Source organism: Coptis chinensis, chromosome 1 (assembly GCF_015680905.1).
Source record: "Coptis chinensis isolate HL-2020 chromosome 1, ASM1568090v1, whole genome shotgun sequence".
Lineage (NCBI taxonomy): Eukaryota > Viridiplantae > Streptophyta > Magnoliopsida > Ranunculales > Ranunculaceae > Coptis > Coptis chinensis.
In genome coordinates this window covers 84,638,206-84,649,828 of record NC_141456.1, presented here as the reverse complement: position 1 = coordinate 84,649,828, position 11,623 = coordinate 84,638,206, and the positions used below count along the sequence as shown (strand labels likewise).

The window sequence follows — 11,623 nt, the reverse complement described above, 5'->3', positions numbered from 1 at the left end:
ACAACAACCTCCTCTAAGTTGGAAAGAAAAGAGTCGACATAAACATCTTCTACAAACTCCTTGTCACAAGAACGAACTTGTCCTGGCATTTTATCAAACAACGAATGTAGAATAGTTTTGGAGATACTTAGACAAGCATCTCGAGCATATGATATGTCTGATGGTTCAAACTTCATCTCTGCAAGCCATGGAGGAGATTTGACATTCCCCCATACCCCGCAGTGAATAGTGTTCAAAGTGAACAGTAATCCATGATGAACAGTGTTCCAGTAAACAGTAGTCGTGAACAGTATTTTCGTAAAAAAAAAAATTCAAAAATTAACCTGGCTCTAATACCAAATTTGATGTATCTTGTTGACGGAAGCTTCAACAATGGATAAACATCAATAAGATTTAATAAAACAAACACCTAAATCTAGGGTTTAAACCTTCAAACATAAAGAACAATTCATAAAGAATTAATAATCAATAATAACTATCTAACAATGAAGGCCTAGATGCATTTATATAAGAAAACAATTATTAAATCTAATTGAAAACCAAATAGAAAATCATCTTAAATCTTAATCCTAATTGAATTAGAAAACCAAATAAAATATAAACTACTAATTATTAATTAATACATGCTCATGCATCATACTCCCCCGCTTGAAATAAACTTGTCTTCGAGTTTGTTGTCTTAAAAATCCACCATTGCATAAAAGCTCCACATGCCATGTACGTGACCCTCCCATGGTTCAAAGGAAGTCGACCTCGAATTTTGGCTTTATACTGACTTGCAGAAATCAGAATGCACCACAATGTTTCTAGTACTCCATCAGAGAAATATTTGAATGGTTGCAATTCACATAGCATGCACTTAACTGTTTGGCAAACAACAACCTCCTCTAAGTTGGAAAGAAAAGAGTCGACATAAACATCTTCTACAAACTCCTTGTCACAAGAACGAACTTGTCCTGCCATTTTATCAAACAACGAATGTAGAATAGTTTTGGAGATACTTAGACAAGCATCTCGAGCATATGATGTGTCTGATGGTTCAAACTTCATCTCTGCAAGCCATGGAAGAGATTTGACATTCCCTCATACCCTGCAGTGAATAGTGTTTTGTGAACAATACTCATGAACAGTGTTTTCGTAAAAAAAAATCCCAAAAATTAACCTGGCTCTAATACCAAATTTGATATATCTTGTTGGCGGAAGCTTCAACAATGGATGAACATCAATAAGATTTAATAAAACAAACACCTAAATCTAGGGTTTAAACCTTCAAACATGAAGAACAATTCACAAAGAATTAATAATCAATAATAACTATCTAACAATGAACCCTAGATGCCTTTATATAAGAAAACAACTACTAAATCTAATTGGAAACCAAATAGGAAACCATCCTAAATCTTAATCCTAATTGAATTAGGAAACCAAATAAAATATAAACTACTAATTATTAATTAATACATGCTCATGCATCATATAATAATTCACACTTAACTACATATCTAAATTCATTATAATATTACACACAAATATCCCTAGTCACAACCACGATAGTCACCTCTACACACTGCTGTGACTGACACATATATCCATCTGTGTCTTCTCACATAACCAGCTCCCACTCTCAATAACAGGCAACCATCTCAGTCGGGATATCAACTCAGGCTCACAGATCGCTAAGAGAGCTGGATTTATGCATTCGCGCACTAAATCATATCATAAATATCACAACAGCCACTCTTGGGCTAACAACCACACTTAAGCTAATATATATAATCACACCTCGGGAAATACAACCAAGGAATTTCCTAATCCCTACACACCTTGGTGATCAAGCAAACTAGGAATTTTACCACTCACTACACCCGAGATTCACCTGAGGAATTTTCATACAATAAAATCAGTCATTACATGACTTTACAAGCATACAATTATTCTCAAGGAACCAATGAATCATATCAAAATAAAACTAAAGTGAAACCAATATCACTACAAGATCCAACAGGGTATATCGTTTAATACCCAATAATCAATATCAAATAATACAAGTTTCATTATGGTATACCATTCAGTACCCATTGTTCAATATCCATATAAGCTTTATCTATTTCAATTTTCGTATCTTGGAACCCTTAGGTTCCTGTGGTAACACCACCACTAATAAATATTAAATTTCCACAAAATCCAAACGTGATCGCCATCACATATAAATATAATACCACATGACCACCGTTTAGTTTAAACAGTTCAAAAACATACAACAATACTATTTAACCCTACATCAAGACCAATAGTTCCTCTTACTTTCCGAGAATCACAGGATAGTTTCTCGTTTAAGTAGAAACATATAGTTTCTTGACTCGTACATAAAACACAAATTTATTTACGGATACTACATCCATTGCACACATATATTGGTCGCAAAAACTAAATATATAATATATACTATAGCAACTACACATTTACATAAAGTTGCCTACGTATCCAATCTTTCAAGATTATAATCAAGCCTTACATAGCTCTTAACCAAAAGCATAATTGCCCTACAGAACCGTGCTCAAAATAATCATTATTCTCACTTTAGATAATGTTCATATTCAAAACATCATATATAATCCCCAGGGCATATCCAACACTAGCACAATGAAAACATTTCCAACAAGTTCAACTAATATTCGTTATGATATAATTGTCCCATTTCAGTAAGAGAACTTATCTAGAACTCACCTTAGAACTCTAGAGCACAAAACAGTCTCCACGACATCCAAGCATAAAATTCCTCCAACAATAAAGCAAATCCAAAAACAATAATGTATAAATCTCATTATGTTTACAAATAAGGAAATCAACTGCTTAAATCATTTAAAAATAGGTACAACAAGTTCCAAATATCCCCACAAATATATATATATATATATATATAAAGTTTCAGCCCTAGTGATGCACAATAAACCTATAAGTCATAATTGCTCAAAAACTGATTTTACTATACTTTCGGGCCTCCAAAAACTATCTAAAGATTTATGTCAGTTCCAAACAAAACCACCATCTAAAAGTATACTGCAAACGTTATATAAAACACCCAAGAAAAGTTTAAAAAACTCTTTGTTCATTACTAGACATATTTTCCAAAACAAGTTCATGCACATAAAAAGATAACACGATAGGTTTTCTAGCCAACTTGTCAATGCTATCGTTTTTTCTACATTTATCCAAATGAGACATGACTTGATTATTTAGAAACTAGGATATGTAAACTTGTTTTTTCATGTAGAACTCGAAGTCCCAACCTAAAAATTCTGATTTTCAACAAATTAGATTTCTAACGAGCTATCTTCAGGATAGCACAACTCTTTCCATAGATATCCAAAAGCAATAAGATTTTTTACGCTGTAAAGATAACATAGACCTTACTTCTTTATGTTTTACAAAAATTCTCAATCTCGTTCTAAATATGTTAAAACTAGGACTCAAACACACTGTACAGAAATTGATTCCTGACGCACTGTTTTCTACTAACCAAACTTTTAGAGACCGTATCTATCTCCACAGGACTCTGAATGTGTTGAGGTCAAAAGGGTTGGAAAGCATACACACGGGTCTTAATTTTTCATGTTTTAGTATGGGTTTGAATCGCCAAACTATGCGAAAACGTGGCTCCAAAACTGACAAACATCTTGATTTTCAAACAACAGATTTCTTACAGTGTATCTTATCGACTGCCTAATCTTTCACATACACGTTCAAATAGTATAGGACTTGCTGCATTGGACTGAAGTCTCATTGAACCTATCTATTTATGTTTAGGCATAAGCCATATCAAACAGGAGGTAGTAGCTATCTTACCTCTAAATCAGAACAAAAGTATTTGAAATATCCATCAACTTCAATTCCTCAAGACATGAACAAATTAGTATCAGGCATTTACCAAGATGAAACCTCTTATATTAAAATCCATACATAAGACCCCAAACAAGGAAATCCAAATTTATAATACGAAACTGTTTTGAAGTCTTCTCACCTTAATCCACTATATATTTACAACAAAAAAAAGACAATAAATCAAAAAATAACAATGTCCAATTTAATCAAAGGCTCCAATTAAATGACCCACACAAAATTGATAGGCTTTTATATTATAAATCATCTCCTAATATAAACTATTGAACTTCCAACTTAATCACCAATTTCAATAAGAGATTGCATACAAATCGAATAGGATTTTCTAAAAGAAGTCTATTTAACTAAAATTTTAACAACTCCATATCATATGATTCAACAAACATTTACCATACACCAAGATTTCACAAGGAAAGTAAACTATTACACACCTTGAATAAAAAAGTAAACCAATTCCTACAAGCGAATTCAAATCTCGCGTTCGTAAGCTTTGAACTTTCGAAGTCGAAAACAGTTTGGTGGCCTTCCATCTTCTCTCTTTTCCTTTCTTCTAATTAATCTCTGATCTCTCACTCTCTCTTACTCTTTTTCTCTCCAATTAGTTTGGTCTCTCTTTTCCCTCTCTAGTTCTCTCTCTCTCCAAAAAAGATAAGCAAGGGTCAACCCCCCTTACCTAAATTCTAGACCAAAACAGTCTACCTCCTTAAAGAAAATTTTGTACTCGAAATTAAATTCTTACCTGTACATCCATAACTTTGCCAAGACGCCATGAAAGAGTATAAGGACACATACAACAAATAAATTTACAGAGTTACTAAAAAAAATGGAGTGTTACAGATGCCAAGTTTCAACAAGCTCATAAACACACCTATTGCATCCCAATAAAATAGCAGAGTCGAGAAAATTACATGTGAAGGCTAAGCAATAGTAGCATCTTGTTTAGCCTTTAACACCATCTCCTCGGTGGTTGTGCCTATGATTTCAATGGCACACTTCAAACTTACACAATATCTTCCAATAGTATACTATCACATATTAAGACATGAGAACCCAAAGACAAAGACCACGCAAGAGATGATTAACTAACAATACAATCACAATCAAGAGGAAAATTAAATATTTTTTCCTCCTCTCATCTTAAAAGCCCAACAAGAATCCTTGCCAACCATCATATTTGGCACTGTAATGATACTATTTTTCCTAAACTTACATCAATTATTTCAAATTATCATGTACATTTATATAAATCTAAAAAGCTCCTAGGAATAGTACAATTTATACTTCCTCACCCCCTAATGGAAAATATATAGTAAAGGTTGACTATTAGCATTGTCGGTGAAAAGACTTCTTACCAGTTTGTGAATATATTCTTTTAAGTCTTTTTTAACTTTTAAATCTAGTAAAATCAGATTGCAGGTTATCTACTGGTTACAGTTTGTTATCTGTGAATATATTTGAAAACATAAAATGGTGGTTATAAACAAAATTCCCTTTTCTATTGTGGCAAAAAAAAATTTATCTAAAACACCCATCAACCCAGTAACTTAATCAATATGAGATGTCAAAGTAACACGCACCCGAGCAACAATGCCTAGTTTCTCCAACGTTTGTACTGCATCATCAACATCAAAGTCATATTTCTCACCAAACTCGCCCATTCTTAAGTCTTCACAATGCTGGTCAAGATCATATGTGTCACATTAACATAACTCTCAAATTAGCATACTTCCAACCAACCCATAATCACATATTCTAAATTGAAAATGAAAACAAAGAGGGTGAAACAAAGGTTTCATACTTCTCTCGTAGCTCTACCCTGTTCCATCAAAATATAGAATGAAAGAATCACCTCTTTCACCTGCAAGTTCAAGTTATTTTGAACGTTCAAAAAATATGAGCAGAAGCAGCATACCAGCGTCAACATTCAAGTTGACAGTTTGGATATGTCTATATTACATCAGCTATTCTACACTTGGAATATCCTTGGATATCAAAATCCTGACTCTGGGACTTTCCAATATTTAGCTAGTGTTATGGATCTGAAAGTTCAATTAAAGAAGGCTTCTCTGCTTCTAACAGATGGGACGATATGTTTTTCTTTAATGATGTTATGAATGCTCATTTGAAACTTAAAATTCAATATGTTCAGCTGTGTAACTGGATTCTAAGAGAATTCTAGATTAGATTTGTTTGCCGGTTTGGGTGTTTGTACTTTTGCCTTTTGAATTCAATTGGCGCTTATTAGGTATTTAGGTCATTCATTGTAAAACTTGCACTAAACATAATCACTTGGCTAAAAACATTTGTTGACCATTGATGCATAATCACTTGGCTAAAAACAATTGTTGGCTAAAAAGTAAAAACATTTTTTTTATTTGCAATTGACAAGATGCAAATTTAGCTCCGTCAACCAAACTAGTCTGTATCCCTTGGTTTTTCAGTCGCGTCATTGAGACAACCTGTAAAGGCTTCGGGATCAAGCTTTCCATCAAGGGGTAGCACATAGATCTTACGTTAAGACTTCTATTTTTGGGGAGAAGTTGAACTCCTAAATTCAGAAGGATGAACAGTATGCTATTCCTTTAAGCAATTGAACTCCGGTGGAACTCTAGATGAGATCATGTGTACACAAAGCACCACAAATTGTATGTTGAACTTCTTATTTATAATATACTATTGTTAACAAGTGTCTGTTGGGGATACTTTCATCAGTGTAGCATCTTAAAAGCACATTAAAGATTGTCAACTTTTGTTTATAACGATGGTGATTTGGTGGAGTATTCTATATTGACATTGGGGATTTCAAAACTAAAGTGGTTAGTGTCAAAATCTTGAGTGGTGGTTTATTTTGGTAGAGTCACAATTATGGGCATGCTTAGTCATTGTATTGCAGGGTGCAGTATAGAAAGTGATCCTGTTTGGATAATTGTTACATCCTTGGTAGTGTTAGTAGGCACGAAACATTGAGATAATCTTTTCAGTGAAATCAACTTCTTGTGTGCCAATAAGATATAGATTTTTGTATCTTCAATTTGCTGTTATGATTTACTCTGCCACTCAATCATATAGTTCATAAATAAAAGCTTAATGCGACGAGAAAATTAAAGGTAATATGTGAGTGGCTGTGGCTCTGCATGTGCTGCTATGGGTTAATTTGTAGCTATTGCAATTTATGCATTTTGTTTTTGTTTCTTCAACTTTTGAAGTTCATGTTGGGTTAATTTTTAACTTTTCCCTAGGCCTGCTTGTTAATGTTCACAAGCTTATATGTTCTTTCTACATAGCAATTTTGATTTAACCCATAAGACTTTCTTAATTGTGTAAACTGAAATTGCACATTTCTCTTGACCTATTGGATTTGTTGGTTCATCTTATTCTTTTGTCACAGTTTTATAATTATTGAAATATTAATGAAGATGTGTACTTACAGTGCATTCTGTAATGTTCTTCCTAAACTTTGTCGAAGGCTAACCCTTCCGTAGCTGATTTTGTCATGTGCTCTTTTAGTGTAGCTGCAATGGACCTATCCTGGAGATCCTCCTGAAGAATCTAGTATTGCGTTCTGACACAACTGGAAGTGCCATGAAGGCTTCTCTTGCTAGTGACATGTTGGTCAACTACTTCAACATTCAAAAGGTACTTCATGTTAGAAGCTGTCTTCTCTGTAGACTACAATTGAATAATTATCTAAACGTTTCCAAAAGGTTTCAGGTCATGTGGGAGCCCTTTATAGAGACCTGGGATTTTAAGCTAGACGTGATTAGAACACAGAGCCAGAGTTCTTTTCTCAACACCTCTGCAGTAACTGATATCCATTTAACTTCGACACCACAACTTAATTTGAATTTAACAGTACCTGGTATAGAGGTACACAATTGAACATCACTTACATAATTCAGAGTGTTTCTTCTTTAAAATTCCTCAGTAGTGGTGCTTTAAAACAGATTGGATTCGCCAGTGGAAGAAGGGTAGAAAAAGAGGGAGTTTTACTTCTGTCTCTGAAATTTTCAGATATAGGACAATGTAGCATGACTGACTGGTATTTAAAGGACTTCAGTAGTAATGGTCTCTTCATCACCATAATAAGCTCAATAGAGTAGCTAAGTATGGGGTACAACTATAAAGCACGAAACAAAAAGAAATTATAGAGATAAGGAACAATTATTATCAGAACATAAAATAGATGACGTTAAATGTCGTAGTTGAAGTTGAAGGAGGATTTACCTCATTTCTCTCCACAGATATCAGTATATTCTCTCTATACCCTCCCATCAAATCCATCGAATAAACCAGACCACATTCCCTTCACTGGTGGTAATTGGGCAACAAGAGCATTCCAAGGAGGGTAACCAAGGCCGCTTCCACGGACACGACCGTCCAAGCGTAAAGAGATATATCTTCAGAATAAGCAAAATTGTTCAGATCGAACTTTTGACTAAAAACACTTTTCGGTAACTTAGCAACAAGTAAAAAACAGAAATATGTGCGTACGAGGAGGTTGGCAGATCGAAACACTTACACAGGAGAGTCTGGTGACACATTAGCCAGTTTCTTCTGTTCATCTAGCCACCTGCTAGTACATAAAATCCTAAGATTAAAAGAAATAATTAAAGGCCCAAAAAAAATTCCCAGTATGGATTATTCGTATCAAACTACAAAACCTTGTTCACATATGCTTTCTTACACCTGAAGCAATTGGACTATGTCCAAAAGTTACATGTCTCAAACTAAAATTCTAATCTTGCAATAGTACTAATAAGTAGTCTGGAAATATAGCGCAGGATAGATTTAAGATGTTCACAGTTGAGCTTGGCATAAACAAAAGATTTTTGGAAACATTCAAGTGAACAAGTCTTGAAGGGCTTTGGTACAATTTTCCTCTTACTAGACGCCCTCTAAAAACCAATGCAATACTTTGTTAAAAAAATATCAGCCATTACCAAGCTACAGAAGTTTTATCAAATGTGGACATCATGACATGCTTGAACATGACAACACACCTCCCCTTAGCGAGCAATTACCTTGAAGATAATTAATCAAATTAATAAAAGTCGCTTCAAAACCTTAAGGTTCATATCAAGCCCAGCCTAAGTATGATATGGTTATAAGCTCTATATCTAAAAAACAGCACCATCATCATGAACATCAACAATGCATTGTACTACGTATAAAAGCAACAATAAATAAGTAGCTGTGCAGTTAAAAAACAATGCACATACCTAGACCATTCGGAAGCATTAACAGGAACAAGCTGCCAAGGTCTCTTATTCTTTTCACTACCAACACCACTCTCCTCCTCTCCTCACTCTCTTCAACTTCAAATTTTGGCAAATTCCCATCAGTAGCAAAAGGAACAACAATCACACCTTTTTCAATCAACCCCTCAGTAAAAGGTTTTGACCTTTCAAACGCCTCCATAATAAACGAACCCGGTCCAGCAACAACAACAAGTCTAGCAATCCCTCTCAATGCATTAACAGAAATAGTTCTTTTCTCATCAACCCGAAGTTTTCTTCTCTTGAAAGTCTAGCAATCTGCGTGTTTTTCGCATTGTTAAAAATGCAAAAATTGAAACTGCTCCCAAGTCTATACCAAGTCCTTTTAATATTTCAATAGTGTCCATAGCTTGGTTATGTACTGTTACTGCAGCTATTAACTGCGTAGTAGCTATTATTCCTCCAAATGATGCACTTGCTATAAATGCTAAGTGAAAAAACATTCTAACTGATCTAAATGGTGTTAGTACTTCACTTCGAATCTTCGCAGTAGAACTGAAAAAAGGAAAACAGTAACAAAAATTTAACTACTTAAATGAAAAGTCATTATTACAATTGGATTTCTGTAGTGACAGTTTACAATGAGGTACCTGATTTCCGTAGGTGAAGATGGTTTGTTAGCTGCAGAGCAAGTGATGGTTGTGTAAGTTTGTTTGGTTTGTTTGGTTTGTACTGTTTTGTGCACAAGGAATGAAACTTTTGCTGGGAAGTTGGTAGTGTGAGGGTAGTTTTGGGCATTTCAAAGTGGAGTTCGCTACGCTCCCGGATTATGGTCTCTAAATTTTGATTTGGGCGGCATTCTTAAATTTTTCACCGAGATACCAGCGGGAAAAAATTAGTTGGCAACAATTAGTGGGTGTCACAAAACCATTTAAACGGACCAAACCGAACCGCATGAGTTGGGTTGGTTCGGATCGGTTTAAAAAAATAGAATACCAATAGGGTTGGTTCGGTCAATGGCTATTAGAATTATAAATCGAAAATAACCGAAACTAAACCATATTACTACCAAAATTACTAAATGTTGATATATATATCTACTTAAAAGCTATTTGATTATTCTTCCATAATGTTGGTTTGGTTACGGTTAAAGATAGTTAACCAAAAAATTATTAGTTCGGGTCAATTTTTGGTTTTGTAAAATACATTGGTTTAGTTGCAGATCGGTTAACCATAATGTGTTGGTTTGGTTGCGGTTCGGTTAACCATAAGGTGTAGGGTTGGTTCGGTTCTTATAATACCTAAACCGATTAGGACGGTTCGGATAACGATTTCAATCCAAAACCGAACCGAACTGACCCATGCCACACCACTCTTGGAAACAATGTATGAGGGCACAACACTCAACACTCCTACTAAGGCTAGTATTCCTACACACTCACACTTTGTTCGAAGTTTTGAGTTTTACGTAGAAGTTATGATTTGGCAAAAGATAGCTTCAAGATTGTCAAAGGTTTGCTAAGTTGAGAGACTTGATGGCCATATTATAATTGATACGGATCTCAACATTTTTGCCAACTTGGTCTATATGAAAATGATATTACGTGTCTTTTAGCTTAGTTGATAAAACCTTTGGGCAATGATACTAAAGAGCTGGGGTTCGAACCCCACTGCACACTATTGAGTTACTGATTTCTTTAAAAATATACTTGTCCAAATATTTTGTTAGTGCCTTCTAGCTTAGTTGGTCAAATCTTTAGGTGATGATACTAGAGGTATGGAGTTCGAACCCCGCTACACACTATTGAGTTACTGATCTCTTTAAAAATAGTCTTGCCCACGCATTTTTTCGTAAGTGTCTTCTAGCTTAGTTGGTAAAAACCTTTGGGTGATGATACCAAAGGTCTGGGGTTTGAACCCCGCTACATACTATTGAGTTACTGATCTCTTTAAAAACAGGCTTGCCTACACTTTTTTTTTTTGCAGGTGCCGACTAGCAAAGTCAGTAAAACCTTTAGGTGATGATACTAGAGGTCTGGGACTCGAACCCCGCCAGCATCAAAGAGTTACTGATCTCATTTAAAACAGGCTTGCCAATAAAAAAAAATAATAATAAAAAGATATTACGTGGCTTTTAGATGATTAAACATGACAAATACATTAGGTACGCCATCTCAAAAGTGTAATAAATATAACCTCACATTGACTTTTGCGTGAATGTTTTCTTTGAATTTTGATTCCCTAGTCATAAAGTATGTAAAACATGGGGGGTTAGCTAAGCAATATTTATCTAGAAATGGCCACAAATGTTAAGTCAAATGCAATAAACCACATTATATACACTGGACTGATGTTGTTATCTTCACCATTACCATATTTAGATTATTTATCCCTTTTCAAGCTATATAAGCATCAATAAAACCTTGATTGCATAAACAATCCATTAATTTTATTCTCCCTCTATATACACATGCATGACAACACACGGACAATCCATTATTCTATTT

General features: G+C 34.5%; 2 long non-coding RNA genes and 1 pseudogene across 5 annotated transcripts; 1 reads left to right on the top strand and 2 right to left on the bottom strand.

The window, feature by feature from the left end:
• Nucleotides 1-379: 379 nt before the first annotated feature.
• On the bottom strand, nt 380-7,459 carry LOC147525551 (uncharacterized). Of its 2 annotated transcripts, XR_015221942.1 has the most exons (4): nt 7,329-7,459; nt 5,699-5,758; nt 5,478-5,576; nt 380-1,090 (listed from the first exon to the last, which is right to left on the bottom strand). It is a non-coding gene; the product is annotated as an uncharacterized LOC147525551 (long non-coding RNA). The 2 variants fall into 2 exon arrangements; XR_015221935.1 differs by lacking the exons at nt 380-1,090; nt 7,329-7,459 and adding an exon at nt 4,240-4,873.
• LOC147525549 (uncharacterized) lies at nt 6,406-11,481 on the top strand. 2 transcript variants are annotated; one of them, XR_015221960.1, is made up of 3 exons: nt 6,406-6,545; nt 7,408-7,536; nt 11,103-11,481. It is a non-coding gene; the product is annotated as an uncharacterized LOC147525549 (long non-coding RNA). The 2 variants fall into 2 exon arrangements; XR_015221952.1 differs by lacking the exon at nt 11,103-11,481 and adding an exon at nt 7,612-8,017.
• On the bottom strand, nt 8,028-9,894 carry LOC147525550 (protein LOW PSII ACCUMULATION 1, chloroplastic-like; annotated as a pseudogene). Its single transcript, XR_015221934.1, has 4 exons — nt 9,767-9,894; nt 9,120-9,671; nt 8,420-8,470; nt 8,028-8,297 (listed from the first exon to the last, which is right to left on the bottom strand). The product of XR_015221934.1 is annotated as a protein LOW PSII ACCUMULATION 1, chloroplastic-like (transcript).
• Nucleotides 11,482-11,623: the final 142 nt, after the last annotated feature.